This window comes from Gallinula chloropus (assembly GCF_964237585.1).
Source record: "Gallinula chloropus genome assembly, chromosome: 2".
Taxonomy (NCBI): Eukaryota; Metazoa; Chordata; class Aves; order Gruiformes; family Rallidae; genus Gallinula; species Gallinula chloropus.
Window position 1 is genome coordinate 73294106 of NC_140086.1, and position 17001 is coordinate 73311106.

Genomic DNA, 17001 nt, shown 5'->3' on the forward strand with positions numbered 1-17001 from the left:
TTGTTTGTTTAAGTAAACAGATTAGGCATTTTGTTTTCAAACATAATATTTACTGTAAGAACTCTTGCTGTCAACAGCAATGCAGATTTTAAACAGGTCTGTCTAAAAGCATGTCATTTTTACTATAAAACACTGAGTTTTAATAGAAATTTTCCATTTTTTAATGAATACAGGAAAAGAATTCAGAGATACTCTTGATCATCCTACTTTCTCAATTGTTTGACAAATATGCCACATACTGAAACAGTTGTTCTAACTGTCATAGCTGGTTTATTGTTTCTACTACTCCTACAGATGACTGAGCATCTTTCTGGTTCAATCACCAAAACTTCTCTTTAATATCTCAAAAGCAATCCAGAGCACCAAAAACAACAGTACAATACTTTTCTTTTACTATTCCCGCTCTCTTGCTGGAGACCCTCCTTTTGACTTCTCCAGAAATTAATCTCTTGCAGGTGTTCTCATTGTAGATAATTGCTGCTAACTACCTCTTCTTTGTTCAACAAATACACAAAACTACCCATATCATAAGCAAACTCCCATTGGTTCATTATTTCTCTTGTAAGGATTTCTTTACTATGTTCATATTTAATTTGATATTTTTCTCTCTTCAGTCTAGTGAAGGGATTTAAAAAAAAAAAAGAAAGCACACCAATGTATCTAAACATTCAGATGTATTTTGAGGACACTTAGCATATCTTTATTTGCATTTCTATTACTGTCATTTGGGAATTGATCCATTATACTTCAATATAGCTTCTATGTATACTCTTCAATGTATTTTCTTGACAAATTAAATAGAGCCTTTGCAGTTATGAAGTCAGAATTTTTTCAACTTAAAAGCTCTAAAAAGCCTAGGGGTGAGACTTCCTCTTAAATTTCAGTAAGCACAGCTTTTTTAGGTCATTAGGTTCACTGACTAATTATACAACTTCTTGCCAGCATTTTCCAGAATAATTTCCGTGGGAAAAAAAATATAGCAACAGTCTAAACTTCTCTGTTAAGGAATATCCCTCCAAAGTCTCCAGTTGCTGTCTTCCCAGTACACACTGTGCTCTACATCTCTAAATGCTGAAGAATACTGAAAAATAGTTGTAACTGCTGTCAAAGAGTTTTCCCAGTAGCTCAGAGCTAGAAGGTTATTGTTAACAGTTAATTTGCCATTAATTGCTTAAGATCGTTAATGATTTTATGATGCTCTACTTCACTGAGATTTAAAATATTCATAAGCAGCAGAAGAAAAATGTCTTAGCTTCCTCTTCCTTAACTTTCATGTAATTTAACTGTGTGACTGGACTGGATTAATCTTACTTCACTATAGATTTATAAAAATCAGATGCCAGTTGTGAATAAAAGAAAAATACCACTCTGGGTTCCATCTGGACAGCTTCATAACAGCTGTACAGCTGCATACAGACTGTGCGTGTTTGTGCACTCTCAGCTCACTCTCTTCCACAGGGCTTTTGAAAGACTTACTGTGGTTCTGAACTTCCAGTGTTTAGTGTGACTTGACCTTTTTCCTTTTTCTCACTTTTCATGCTCACTGTAGTAAAATCTCCCATAGATGTAGCACGAGGAGCAAGCAAGGCTTTAAAATCACCAGTTAAACTAATTTCATGGCGTGTGATATACTCTCATGCCCAGTGCCAGCATAAATATTTGATATTGTATCAGATCATAAGAACTAGGAACATAACATTAGTTTAAGTGTTAGAAAATGTGTTTATATACACTGAAGTATAATTCGAATGTTAAATTGACTGATTTTCTGATATTTAATGTGGAATTTGTAAATAATTAATTATACGCAAAACTGGAGATAGTGTTAACCTCATTTCAAAGTCAAATTGACCGTCCTCTCTCTTTAGAGTAAAGGCATGACATAAGTGCATAAAAATGAATTGATAGACTGTTGCACAGAATTTCTGATTCATAATCTTGCAGTTAGGTGAATGACTAACAAGCTGTAAGATTGAATATGTGACTCTCATAATTCTATAGCAGTAATCCGCTGAAGAAAACCCTTGAGGGATTATTCTTACTCATTAGTAAGCATCCACTACATAACAATCAGTCTAGTATTTATAGGAAATCAACATTTCCAAGCCCAAGGTACATCTACTAGTTTCAAAACTTGCTAGAAGATGAATATTTAAGACTGAATGCCAATTTATACCATATTGTCACTCTATCTAGCATGGTGTTTTTGTAGTCTGTTTTCCACTGTCAAAATTTTCAACAGCCAAATACTTTCCACACTTAGCCAAGAATATATCTCAGCATCTTAACCCCCAAAACAAAACCAAAAAACCCCAAGCCATACACCTGTTAATTTTAATGGAAAAGTCATACTTCATAATTAATAAAGTACTGAAATTTTTGTTCACAGATATATTACCTTTTTCTAGAATGCATTTGTTAAATTCATTGCACACCATTTTGGTGAGCTTTAAAAATATTTATTTACTCATTAAATATCATTCAGATATTACAGTGTATAGTTTTGATTATGAAAAAAAATGTTTAAAATAATTAAAAAAAAAGAAGCAGAGCATCTTTCCGGAGTAAATCACCTTTGACAGAGTGAAGAAAGCATAGACTATTACAAAAATTCTTTCATTTTACTGATTTTGCTGGAGTCAACATTACTATTTAAATATAAGATTCTTTCTTTTTTTTTTTTTTTTTTTCTCCTTCAGGCTGTAGTCACTGCAAGAAACGCTAAAAAAGGGACAATCAAATCCTCCCTGTCTTATTTGTTTACCTGTAGAAAGGCATGGCAAATTTGCAGAATTTGAACTTGGTTTTTTTCTTTCCTTTTGTTTGTGTTTGGTTTGATTTTGAGTGTGAGGGAAAATTAAAAAATATCTCTTTTCAATGCACAGCAGACATCACTCATGCAGTTTATTGTCTTGGCTCTGAGAACTTGAGCATGGAAAGTTAAAATTAGAACTTGAATACTAAAACGCAATTGTGTGAGGCGTGAAGTCCTGACACAGATGTCAGGTGTCTTTCTACTTTTATGTCCCTATTCCAAAAGAGACACTGTTATTACATTATGTTTATTTTAATAAAAAAAATATCCCTGAGTTTTAATATTTGAGATGGCTGAAGTATTTTATGGAAATGTCCTGGAAAAGTCCATGCTCAGGTAAACACACTGCTCAAAAATTTTGATTAACAGATTCCTATACCAAAAAGAGTTCTGTTTTTCAGCTAGTATAGAGCTAATTTTCACCAGAAGCTGGTAGGGGACACAGCCAAGACAGCTCACCCAAAGTGGTCACAGGGATATTCCATACCGTATGACATAATTCTCAGCATATAAAGTGTGGAGTGAGCTAATTACATTGTATATCACCCAGTTTGTATATTCTGAGTGCTGTTGTTATTTTCCTCTCCCTTTGCTGTCCCAGTAAACTGTCCTTATCCCAATCCACGACTTTTTATTCCCATTTTTCTCCACATCCACACGAATGGTGCTCAGCTGCCAGCTGCAACTAAAGCACAACAGTGAAGTATTGGACAAAGTTACTAATAGGTTGATATATTTATAAGTACTAACCAATTTATACCATGTCTAATTCAATCCAGTTACTTTTAAAATAATAAAATAAACATTTTTTAAAGTCTATAAACTTAAACCAGAAGACTAAAATTATCTGCTTCAAACAAGACCATATACTTAATTCACAAGTCTTTAATTGTATACTAAAGCTTATATTGATCTCCATAAATCTTCTTCACCTGTTTCACAGACACCTGTAATTGTTTTTGCTTATTTAGAAAATTGTAGTTCTTATAAATCAAATATTATTTAATTCTGTTTTCTCAGTGTAGAAAAGAATACATTTGTATTACTACATATTTGGGTTTATATATGAAGTGTATTTAATTTCTGTCTTTATAATGTTATTGTTGGCTCATTAACAAACATATATAGAAGTTTCACCTCTAACTAGGCAGAATACAGATAGTAATCAATTTTATCCATTCCAAAGCTTCCCAAATATTATGGCTTACCATGATACATTCAGTACGTCTATATTTTTCAATGTTTTCCAAATTCTGTATGAAAACAGCTGTCTTACAAACTTGCATAAAGGATTGCAACAAAAATTACTTAAAAAAATATATATCTAAAGAAAAAAACTTTTTCTGCTCTGTTTCCCACAATTCTTGCTTCCTACTTTTCCCATGAAACTTACTTTGCATTTCTTACTTTCTTGACAAAAACCAGACTATTCTATCTAATATATAATAATTTATAAACTAATAATTTATAAGTCATATATAGTAATGTATGAACTATCTATTATGATAAAATACTTTGTGGTCTGAACTTTTAAAAACGTACCCTCTGTGCTACCAGACATAATTATTTTTTGTATCTTGTCATTCTTTTAAACTCTAAGAATAAAATTCTTTTATTTATCACATAGATAAATATTTACACTAGAAGGCATGCAATTAAAAATTCATGTAGTACTAATATACCAAAAATCTATGAAGGGTCCAAAAAAAACTATGTGACAAATGCATGGCATACTTGTCAGTGTTGAGTAAATTTAACTATTGAAAAAAACCATGAAAATCAAGTAGAAGAGAATCCAGGTACTGTAAGAAAGGAAGACCAGACTAGCACCATAAATTAATGTCTAGTGCTCGCAAATAGTATTTTTGAGTGTAAATGAAGTCATGTTTATAGTTACTACATTTTACTTAGATAAGTTTCAAAAAATAGCAGCAAAAATCAATTAGCCAAAAGCTCAAACAGTTCTCATCTAAATCTAGGAAACATTTGCTATCAGCTGGACTGAGCAAGCACTGCCTTTTATACTTGAGTATCTTACTTCTAAAACAATGCTTAGAACTTATATTAAGTCTGACTATTCAGAATGCCGCAAAAAATAATCCAACAGTTTAACTGTTTTGCTACATGTTTTTTTGTAAATAAAAAAGTACAAGTTAAGTCCCTTTTCTTGACTAATTAGTTCAAGGAACAGGTTTTTTTTTACTTGGTTGTGATATCATTCAATGGTGAGATGCACAATCTACATACTGACAAAGATCCCTACAGCTGCATTTTATTTTTGAGTGGTTTTTTGTGTGTTGTGGGGGATTTTTTGTTTGGGTTTTTTTTTCTTTTTTTGTGTTTAGAGTGCTTTTTAAAAACATAATACGTTGTTAATTACATGCACAGACAAAATGCAGGTGTTTCACACTTTTTGTTTGCATTTGAGTTGCATGTTAAGATGTCTTCAAGAGTTATTTCAGGATTTTTCATCACAATAATCTACTCTGCAACAGCATCCTCATTAAATTTCATTGTTCTCCACTGGAAGAGAAACAAGAAGCTCTCTTTCTTGAAAGAATACCCTTACTCCATTGGCTTGTCCTTTTGTTTCTCTTGGCAATTACAATATTGACCATCTCCATTTCATTAAGTCCGCAATACCCTGCTCATATCTAACATTTGCAATAAAATAGATAATGGTGCCTAGAGAAGAGAATGATGTTAAAAGCCCCGTGGAATTAGTGGGAAATCCCACAAAGCTCTGGCTTTGTGAGGCTGGAGATGGCAAAGGGAAAGAAGATGGTCTCCTCTGCCTACGAATTTACTGTGTGTATGTCAAGACTATGTTAATGATAAATGCTACTTGGAGGAGCCTATGGTGGCATCTTTGCAAGACCAGTGTAGTGCAACAGTGTTAACACAATTTCCTACGTGAATCTCAAGGTGCTTAAATTCCATTCTAACGAGGATTAAATTGCAGTGTGGGAATGGTGCCAAATGAAACCTGAAAGGACATGTCTTCTCCTCTCCATGTATGCTGTTCTGTTAGCATCTCCCAGAATGCTGAAGATGTCTGTGGGGCTCCTGTCCTCGGCTGGGCAGGGATTTCTGAGTGTGTCCCTCTGAACACTGAAGATCCCAGGGAGAGGAAGGATCTAGAAATAAACAAACACCTGTGCTAGCTATGAAAGAGAACATCAGAACCATTTTGTTTTCAAAGGCAATGATATCCCTGTTCAAAAGATTTGGAAGTGTCAAGAAGAGTGCAGGGCCTGTACTGCTTGTTAGAGTGAACAAGACAACATTTTAACAGATAATTCTTATAGCTATGGGTCTGATTTTCTTCAGAGGTGCCTGGGAATTCTCATATATTAGTGCATGAACAGGTCCCTAAAGTGCCTATGATCTTACCAGTGAGGTTCTCTGGGTGCCAGTACCCAGGATGGCTTTGTTTCAGTGAGAAGCAAGGAGGAGCAGAAAATGCTTTATCAGGTTGAAGGTATATAGTTACACAAGTCACAACACAGATTTGAAATTTCCGAAAACACTATCTGGGATAACCATGTGGAAGCATGTAAGCCTGCATTCAGTGATGCTGTTGTCCATGCTGACTCAGCATTGTGCTTCACCACCATCTCCCTGTACAGGGACTCTTGCTTTTGCCTGTGAAGATGTGAGCTTTCTGCCCGAGCTCTTCTTTGTAGTTAACTGCAGAGAATTAGCCTAGATGACTACTTCATTCTCTTTCCTCTTATCCTGGTCTTGGTTGGAATAATTAATTCTCTTCCTAGTAGATGATATAGTACTGTATTTTGGGTATAGGGTGAGAATAATGTTGAGAATATACTGATGGGTTTTAGTTGTTATTAAGCAGTGCCTACTCTCAGTCAAAGGCTTTTTGGCTTGTCATACTACTCCACCAGCATCTTCCTTTTCTGTCATATTGAAGTTTATATCAACCTACAAGTTTTACTTTTTATTTTCCTTTCCAGTTCTCTCTCCTCCCACATCCTTCTGGTGGCAGTGTGTGTGTGTGTGTGTGTGTGTGTGTGTTTGTGTGTGGGTGGGGGGGGGTGAGGGGGGGGGAGTGGGGCTTGCTGAACAAACATTTGTGCAGTTGTTTTAACTGCTGGCTAAGTTAAGCCGTGTCACATTTCCACAGTCATTGCATAAGAAACTGAGAAAAGTGGTTTTAGGTGGATCAACTTAAATCAAAGTGCTAGACCAAATTTTGGGGTGATAGTATCTACAGCAGCAGCTAAAAGTCTGAATGGCAGTAAACTAGCTGGTGTTAAAACAGAGACTGATTAAGAACAGTCAGGCTGTTTTGATACCTAAAATTGGGTACAGAGGCTTATTAAAAGGGCTTAGGATTTGTAAAGACCACTTGACAGTTACTAATAATTTCTAGAGTGCTTAGTGTTGTGTCATAGAAAAGACCAGTCTTTTTTGGGTTGGTGTATCTGAGGGCAACCCTAATAGATTAATAGGATTTCAGTATGCATTGCCATAGCAACACAAGGTGATGACAGTAATAAGACCATACATTTTGGATGACAGGGAAGTTTTTCAAAACCATGGCATTTTGAAAATAAGTCTACAATATCCTTCAAAAGCACTTTTTTCCTCTGAAAATTATTCTTCTAAGCTCTACAATGAGTTGATAGGACTGATGAATATAAGACAGATTAAAAGATTCTGTCTGTGAAGAGTATTTTTTAACCAGACCTTTTCATGGGGAATTTCTATGGTAAACAGAAGTTACAGAGAAGCTTGGTTAATGTCCTTGGAGACCTGGAGTTGGGAGCCACCATTTCATTTACACAGTATTTTCTCCCAGTAGACTATGTGTTGATTTATAGAAAGCACTTAAAATAAATTGTTCGGATCTATTTCAACCATATAATCGCTTAGATATAGAGCTTGCTTTAAATCTCTTTCTTGTTGCATTCAGAATGACCTTATATTCGTAAAAATGTTTAAAGGTTTTAAATTTAAGATGCAACAATAGCCACCTGATGAGTTTTGGACAGAATCTAATGAGTTGAGTCTGAGCAATTGCAAAGAAGATCCAGAGCCCCTGAATCAGTTTTCTAATATTTAGTGCACTCATAACTCCTGCCTCTTATTTTAATGGAGGTGGCAATATTAATTGAACCAGGCTCATTAGAGAATGAACTTATAGCACTTCTAACACTTATCACTGTACAGAAAGAACAATCATTGTCTTGGTGCACCTACATTCTTTTCGTTCCAGTGAGATTAACTACTCTGAAATTAATATAATTAAAATGTGCAGTATATATTTTACTATGGATAATAATCTAAAAAAATCCTCCCTATGTCATGGATCTTGCACCTCGCTAAGAAAGTAATCTTAAGACCTAAATTAAGTAACTGATTCAAATCAGTCTTAATATTTACCTATCAACTAGAACTTGGACTTGGAGTATATGAAAGTCTGAGATTTATGTGCATATATATCTATGTTGTGGGTTTTTGTTGGTTTTGTTTTCCTATAAATAAGTATAACAGCGGCAGGTACAGTAATGAAATTATAAGTAAGATCCTTTCTTAAAAGAATGGAACTAATTTGCTGAGGAATTCTTCCCTGAATTTCTACTAGAGTAGCATGTACTTTTTACCACTTTAATTCTATGTTTAATGGTTTTGCCATTTACTTTTAAAGCAAATATCCTGTATTCTAAATATATCAATAGTTTTCCAAAAGTTGTTGCACCCAGAATGTGGCACAAATTCTGTAGGATGACATTGATTACAAATACTAAATATTTCAAGAAAGTAGCCGAGCTCTTATGTAATTAACTCAGTGGTATATTGATATTTTGAAACTCCACAAATGCTTGGCCTGTGTATTCATCATGGAAGTATCAGAGCAAAGCATTTCTCTTTGCTAGGAAAGGAAAGAATAGATTGTCAGATGCCATGGTAATTTTTTTCTTCCCGTTTCCTTTTACAGAGCTACGGTACTTCCTGGTATCTCAGGGTTTCTCTTTGTAGATATAGCAGTATTGGAAACAACTAACTCACTGGGAGTTGCTGTAACTTTTTCCAGCATTCCAACTTCACAACAAGCTTTTTGAACATTTCACTTTCAAGCTCCAGGGCTTCATTGCTTTGTTCAGTCTGAATTCTTGAGAAAACGCAAAACAATGAAACTACAGCAGGTCTTGTTTAGGCCACAGAATTACTCAATTACAGGTTAAAAATTACAGTTTAGCATCAAAACGGTTCTCGTATACATGCTGTGCTTCCCCCTTTCTCCACTAGTCCCTGAGAAAATTAATTTTCATTTAGAAGATCAATCAGTCATGTGTTCTGAAAGTAGGATTGAGATGTTCTTTAAAATACCACTCTATTTTAAAAGATATAGATTCTAACAGAAGTCTTTATGCTTGAAATGATGACTCCAATTCCACTGGTAATTTCTTTAGGACCAGAATGCACTTTTGATGTACGTTCATTATTTTGGGTATCCAGAGTGAAATTTTTCTGTAAGGTTTACAATGTTAAGTGCACAGCAGTTTAGAAGGACAGCATAAAACCTCAGGTTCACTTAAGGGCTTCTGGGGCTCGCCATTCTGTATGCACATGCTTTACCTTTCAGGTTTTGCTATGCAGTTTGAAAGCATTTTGTGCTGTGTGGAATTAAAGAAAATATATTGGTGTACTTGTATGGAAAGCATACAAAGGAAAAAAAGCATATATGTAGAAATGCTTATGGTAGGAGACATCTACCCATTACTGAATAGAAAATTGGAAGAAAAATATTTAAATAAGTATTGCTAAACTAAAAGCACATACACAGAATTTCAATACTTTGAAATCCATTTGCAACTGAAGGATCATCATAACACACTAGGAAAATCTAATATGTTTTAACTTATGAAAATAAATTTAAACGTAATAAATCTGCTTGCATAGCTAACCAGATTAGCTTTCCCCAAGGAGAAAGAAAAGAAACAGACGTGAGCTTTCACCCTCAAAGGGTTATATGCAGGTATTGAAATATTTAACATTTAGGTAGCTTACAGAATTATAGTAACAAAACCATACTGAAATATATAGTATGAATGTAAAACTAAATAAATCTCAAAATAATGGCTTACACTTTTCCCCCCTTCTTTACATTCATATTATATGTGTGTAGGCATCCAATTATGAAACAACACAACTGTTGTGTAAATGTTGTAAGCAAATAAGCCAGGGACTGGGAGAATGAAGAACCACCAACTGTAGGAGAACAGCAGGTTTGAGATCATGGAACCTGTTAGGATGTGAGTCCAGAGGAAACTGTCAGATGAATTACTAAGCCACTCTCCAACACATCTGAGAAGTTCTGGCAGCCTGGTGTTTCCACTGACTGGAAAAAGGGGAAACATAACCCCCATTTTTAAAAAAGGAAAGAACTACAGACAGTCAGTGTCACCTCTGTACCTGGAAAGATCATGGACCTAATCCTACTGGATTTGCTCTGGCACGTGGAAAGTAAGGAGGTGAGTGTTGACAGCCAACGTGGCTTGACAGAGGGCAAATCATGCCTGAAAAATTGGGTGGTCTTTTACAATGGGGTTAATCCACCAGTGGATAATGGAAGAGTGAGAGATGTCATCTACCTGGGCTTGTGCAAAGCATTTAACACTGTCTCACATGATATCCTTGCCTCTAAGCTGGAGAGACATCAATTTGATGGATGGACCACTCGGTGAATAAATGGATGAATGATTGGGTGCTCACATCAAAGAGTTGCAGTGAACAGCTCAATTTCCAAGAGGAGATCAGTGACAAGTGGTGTTACCTAGGGGTGAGACCAGCTCTGCTTAACATTTTGTTAAGGATATGGACAGTGGAATCAAGTGCACCTTGAGCAGGTTTGCTGACAACACCAAACTCTGTGGTACAGTTGACATGCTGGAGGCATGCTAGATGGAAAAAAATTGAGAACAGCCCTGAGAAAGGGTTGCTGTTGAATGAGAAGTTAAACACGACCCAGCAATGTGTGCTTTCAGCCCAGAAAGCCAATCACATCCTACAGGTGACGGAGGTGATGCAGTTTCTCTACTCTGCTCTCCTGGGACCCCACCAAGAGTACTGCTCTGGGGTCCTCAGAAATAGAAAGACACAGAGCTCTTGCAGTGAGTCCAGAGGAGAGCCACAGAGATGATCAGAGGGCTGGGGCACCTCTCCTATGAAGACAGGTTGAGACAGTTGGGGTTGTACAGCCTGGAGAAGACCGCAGGGACACCTTGTAGAAGCCTTGCAATAGCTGAGGGGGGGCAACAAGAAGTCTGCAGAGGGACTGTTTTCAAGGGCATATCGTTATAGGGCAAGCGGTAATGGGCTTAAACTAAAAGAGTGTAGATTCAGATTAGATATAAGGAAAAAATTCTTCATTCTGAAGGTGGTGAGGCACCAGGCTTCCCAGAGAGGTTGTAGATGTCCTCTCCCTGGCAGAACTCAAAGGCAGGTTGCAGTGGTGTTTAGGAAGCCTGGCCTAGTGGCGGGTGTCTTTAAAGTTCCTTCCAACTTAAACCATTCTATGATTCTACGAAATTTACCACACTGGTATTAGCACATCATGGGTTTTTTCCATCTTTATGAATTAAAAAAAAAAAAGTAAAAAGGTTTTATTTCTAGGTATGGAACAGATGATCCACATTAGTCAACACTAGTATGTATCATTAAGTCAAACACAGAAATAGTAATAAAAAGAATATTCTCTATTGATAACGTATTCTGCATGCTAGGCAATATTTATCAGATAACACAGTGAAGCCCAGAAATCATGCAGAAATACAGGACCTACATTAGCAAGTTGAATTACAGAGCAATTAGAGCAGTGGCTGTGGAGGTCTTACGTACACTTCACAGCAGAGGAAAACTGGAAAAGATCAATCTATATTCCCAATATAGTAGTATCACTATATATTGCAAATGTAAACCTTGATTATTTGAAATTTTTTTTCCAGTTTCACGCAAACCTGACACATTAGGTTTACATTTCCAAAATGTTTATGTACACAAGCACTTTTAAAGTAATTTCATCAATGTTTTCATAACATTAGAACATGGAAATCTGATACAAAAATGAATTAGCATGTTGACAGGGTAATGTTTTTTGTATTTCTCAAAAAAAACCTGGAACACCTAAGCTACTATGTGGTTTTCAGTGGGGAGAAAAACAAAGCTATGCTGGCTGGTATGTTTTCATGCAAAATTGTAGGAAAAAGAGAAAGGACCTCCAAGGTAGGCTTTCACAAAAAACTAGTATCCAGAACACAAAAGAACAAGACTAATATATTAATAGTATCTTCTGAATTAATTTATTTTGATCCTTGCTATTGTTAATCCTTGTGTTAAGAGTAAGGTTTTCTCTGTACAATGTCAAACAGCCATGCTAAGTTACAAATGAAATAGCTAAATGTTTTTCATCATTCCTTTTTCATTAACACTAAACCACTAGTATCTGCTCTAACATTAGAAAATATATGTTTTTTCTCGTATCTTTAAATAAATGCATTTCTTTTTATTTTCTTTCTAATTGCAACTGTGGGAATCTCACCTGAAATTTCAAAGACAGGCCATGGTTATGTCTTGTTCTCAAGTATTTTCATACCTAGGTTTTTATTCCATGGCAAGGTAGATAGGTGTGATTTAAAAAATAAAGGTAAGGTGAAGTATCTTCTGACAAACATGATGCAATTTCTCTTATGCTTTCTATTAGCCTTTTAATAGCTAGATAAATTTGAAACAAAATGTTACCTTTATCTCTGAACCATGATGTAAAATAAAAAGAGCTAGTAATGACTAATGCTAAATTGAGGCACTGTGAGTCATTGGTTATACAAGTGGAACAACAATCTGCACATTGTGTGGGTGGGCATCTTTAACCCATTTCCATAAAGGCAACACTGGAATACAACTACTTTAGTTCAGATACTGAGCTGGGTTTGCCAGGGACAGAGTTAATTTTCTTCATAGTAGATTGTACGAGGCTATGTTTTGGACTTTTGCTAAAAGAAGTGTTGATAATGAACGGATGTTTTTGTTATTGCTGATCCATGCTTACACAGAGCAAAGACCTTTTCTGTTTTTCACCCCACTCCATCCAGGGAGTAGACTAGGAGTGCACAGGGAGTTGAGAAGGGATACAGCCAGGACAGCTGACCCCGTTTGACCAAAAGGATATTCCATACCACATGATTTCATACTCAGCATGTAAGAGGCAGGAAGGGAGGGAGGGGACATTTGCACTAATGGCATTAGTCTTGCCAAGTCTCCAATACATGTGATGAAGCCCTGCTTTCCTGGACATGGCTGAACACCTGCCTGTCCATGAGAAGTAGTGAAATAATTCCTTGGTGTGCTTTGCTTGCATGTGTGGCTTTTTCTTTCCCTGTAAAACTGTCTTTATCTCAAGCCGTGAGTTTTCTCACTTTCACTCTTGTGAGTTGCTCCCTCATCCCACTGTGGGGGGAGTGAGTGTACATCTGTGTGGTGCTTAGTTGCTGGCTGGGGTTAAACCAAAACATTTATTAAAAAAAGAAGATTCCTAAATTTAAACTGGTCACTCAAAATTTCCTGTCAGTCATTTGAGAGAAATGGATACATACAGAGCTGAGTCAGTTGATTTATTTCAGATGCTATTTTTGTGGATGACTCACCTTCTTACAACAGGTATTACAGTCTACTAACTATAAAGGCAACCTTATGGCAGCCAGCTCAGACTTTGATGTCTAATTTTTAGATGTTTAAGGTTAAGTAGGATTGATCTCACCCTTTATGACTGCAATACTCTTTCTCTCTTGCCTTCCCCTCAGGGTTCACCTGTTCATGCTCCAAAGATCAACAGCTCAGCTCTGATGTAGCACAAGTCTATGCCCTTGGCTCAGGTTTCCAAAGAAACTCATAGACTGTGGGAAAGAGCTGTGAGAAAACCTACAGAGTGAAGCAATGTAAGTCAGCTGTAGTATTACAGGCAGAGGTAGAACCATGAAGATGGAGAGCACCAGTAATTGAAAGAATCAAGGCAAAAAACCACCAGTGTGGAAAAATACAAAATCTGAAATAGGAAAAAAAAAAAGAGTATGTTAGTGTGTTGACAATATTTGATTTGGTTGATGCTTTCAATTTACTGATCTTACATATCTGCTCTTGGGAGCAATGGAGGTTAACCCTTCTCCTGGCTTATTCGCCTCTAACTAGGAAAGAATCTATTAGTGTCCTGATAAGAGACTGAAAGTTCCTAATGGGAGGGTGAGAATGATAATAGCTTCCTTAGTAATCAGTTAAAACCTAGATATCTTTTGTGTTTACAAGCCAGAAGATAACTGCTCTATACTTTTAATCCTACTTTAGAGATTTTTCATGTACAGTTCTAGATGCCTGAACAAAATGGCCCAGAGTGGGATTGTAACATGGTTGGTGAATACACTACCTACAGAAATCTGCAAGACAGACCTTTTCATAAAGGTCTTATTTTACACTTGCAATTTGAGTCTTGTCAGACAGAATTTCAATAAAATAAGAGAAAAGAAAAAAAAAAAGTGCAAAGAGCAACGAACCATCAGAGCAGTTCTCTCGAGGAGATGTGCTGCATTCAGCCTGACCTGACATTTGAAATTGCTTCTCTTTAAACTGACTAGGATGGTGTGTGTGAGAGGCTTGAGACTATGTCATGGATGCACTGCACATGGCTGTTAGAAAGGAAAACAGTTTGTAAGAAGCCCTTGCAGACTATGAAATAGTGTGCACAGTACATACTGAAGGACTGCAATGCACACGCTTATCTCACTAAAGACACCAGATCAACAAGTCTGTACCCAGTAACTTGACTGAATATGGGAATTTTCCATGAACTTATTGAATGTTATAGTGAATCTTCACAATATCTGCAGAAGTGTCTGAACCTTTCTAAAAATTCTACTGATGGTTCAAGTTTCCTTTGAAAATTTTCAGCTCACAATTTTTTTCTTTGGAAGATTTCTCATGCTTATAAGAATGAATAGCTTTTATATGCTTTTACTTCTTACTATTTCCCATGTTGCATTTGGGAAATTCTTGTGTAATGTTTCAGTAGAGAGAGAGACATTTGTGTTGGCTTGTCAAATAAATGCATTTCACTTCAGTTGACTCTCAGCATTTCTTGGCCTTCCATTTCTTAGTACTAAGTAATCCTCCTCCAGAGCAAATATTCTCTGCCAGCACTCTGCCAAACTCTAAATCTTGCACTATTACATACTGATTTAAATAATTAGTAAAAACAAGAAGAGTGAATTTTTTTGTAGCGGACATAAAGTTCGCAATATTTTGTACACTGGTATATTACTATTTTATGGAAATAGAAGACCCTAAATCTGATTTTGCTGTTGTTGCTGCTGGTTTTATTTTGTTTTGTTTTTTCCTTGCTAAGTGTCAGTATGGGTGAAAGTATATTTGCGTAGCAGTACAAGCAGCAAGTCTTTCATGCTGCAGAGTGTCTGATGCCTTTTGGAAACAATTAGTGTACCAATAAAGGCATGAATATGAAAAAATGGAACCGCAGTATTAACCTGCTCACCCCTCTTTGCTTTTCACATTTGCTTAGGTTATTAGCAGTAAAAAGTTTATCCAATATTTTGATGTTGACAAGTCACGTAATTGCACTTATATTTTGTTACATTTTCATAAGGGTAAGAGGTTTTGCAATTAGAAATAGTAAGTAATGAATGCTGTTAAAATACTGTAAACATATTTATAAAATATTAAGGACTGATTTATTTGTAGCTATGGCATGTCATCATTTAGATATTTAACTATTGTAATATGAATTTACTAATAAGGTTTGAAGAACATTTTTGTTAAGAAGGTCAGGTGTGACCTGGATCACCTAACCTGATGTTTGCCTTGTTTTAGAGAGAAACATGAGATCACTGGTATTATCAAGATTGATATTCTTTCTGTAATACAATTTATTTCATTTATGATTTAATTTCCTTGTGAATTTCTCTTTGAGATCAGTAGGTACAGCTGACTCTGACGTGAATTTATTCATTTCAGCAGGGGGAAAGAGAGAAGCTGGGGATTATAGCAGAATATTTTTAACATTAAAATAATACATGACGACACGTCTGTTCCAGGGACAAAGAGAGACTGATAAACTGTGTGCCCTTTTACTGTATTAAGTGTTTTATTGCATCTGTACTTAGTTTCCTTGGGAAAAAAAAAGATGTGGGTTAACAAGGTAAATCCCAGCTGGCCTTCTTAATTATGGGAAACGTTTTTATTAGTGTTACTGACTGTGGGTATAATCATTAAACTACACATCCCCACATCCAAAAACCAGCCCTGATTTCCTTGAGCAAAACTATATAGTCTGACTTCTATTATTATACAGCTGTCTTGACTTTACACCCAGGAGGGAATCTCAAAGTCAACAAATTCTGTAGGCATTCAGGGAACCTGTGTGGGCTGGATAGAGCATAGAGGAAAGTTTTCATTCCCTTTTGTCTTCATTATGCCATCTATTTTCTTTTAATTTATTTTTAGCATTTAGTCAGTCTTCACCCCTTACTGCAGATTTATTTTTCTTCAAGTTTTAGTCTTTGCCCAATAATATATTAGGATTTAACTTTTTTTTTCTTTTGAAAAAGCTGCAAATTACTTGCTATTGTTTTGATCACAGTCACATCAGATTTAGCAGGATGGTAAAAGAAGAAGCGAGCTAATTTTTTTTTATTAACAGTAATATTTTGGTCTATTATGGACATCACTGACAGTGTGAAAACAGAAATTGACCTTCAGAGGTTAGTTAAAACAGAGACGGGATTTCAGAGGTTACCATTTTAGTGCAGGTTGATTTTATGTCATAAAAGTAGATTTATTTTAATAATTGAAAAAATAAAATTGTATCTGCTGCTAAATAAGACTCAAATAATACTGATTTTTTTATGCTGGAGAGGAAAATAATACAAGTGGCAATCATTACCAAAAATGTATAGCAGAAGGAAGTTGCTTGATGGATTATGGTCTTAGGTTTGACTTATGATTTTGTGTGTAATCCAATTGGATATAAGTGTCTTAAACGGTTCTAAACTCAGCATAGCTTGTTTCATTTCTTTTGCACTAACTTATATACATCACATAAACCTGTTGCTGCACACCAAGACTCTAGATTAATTCTAGTGCCATGGAAAGTCTGCCAC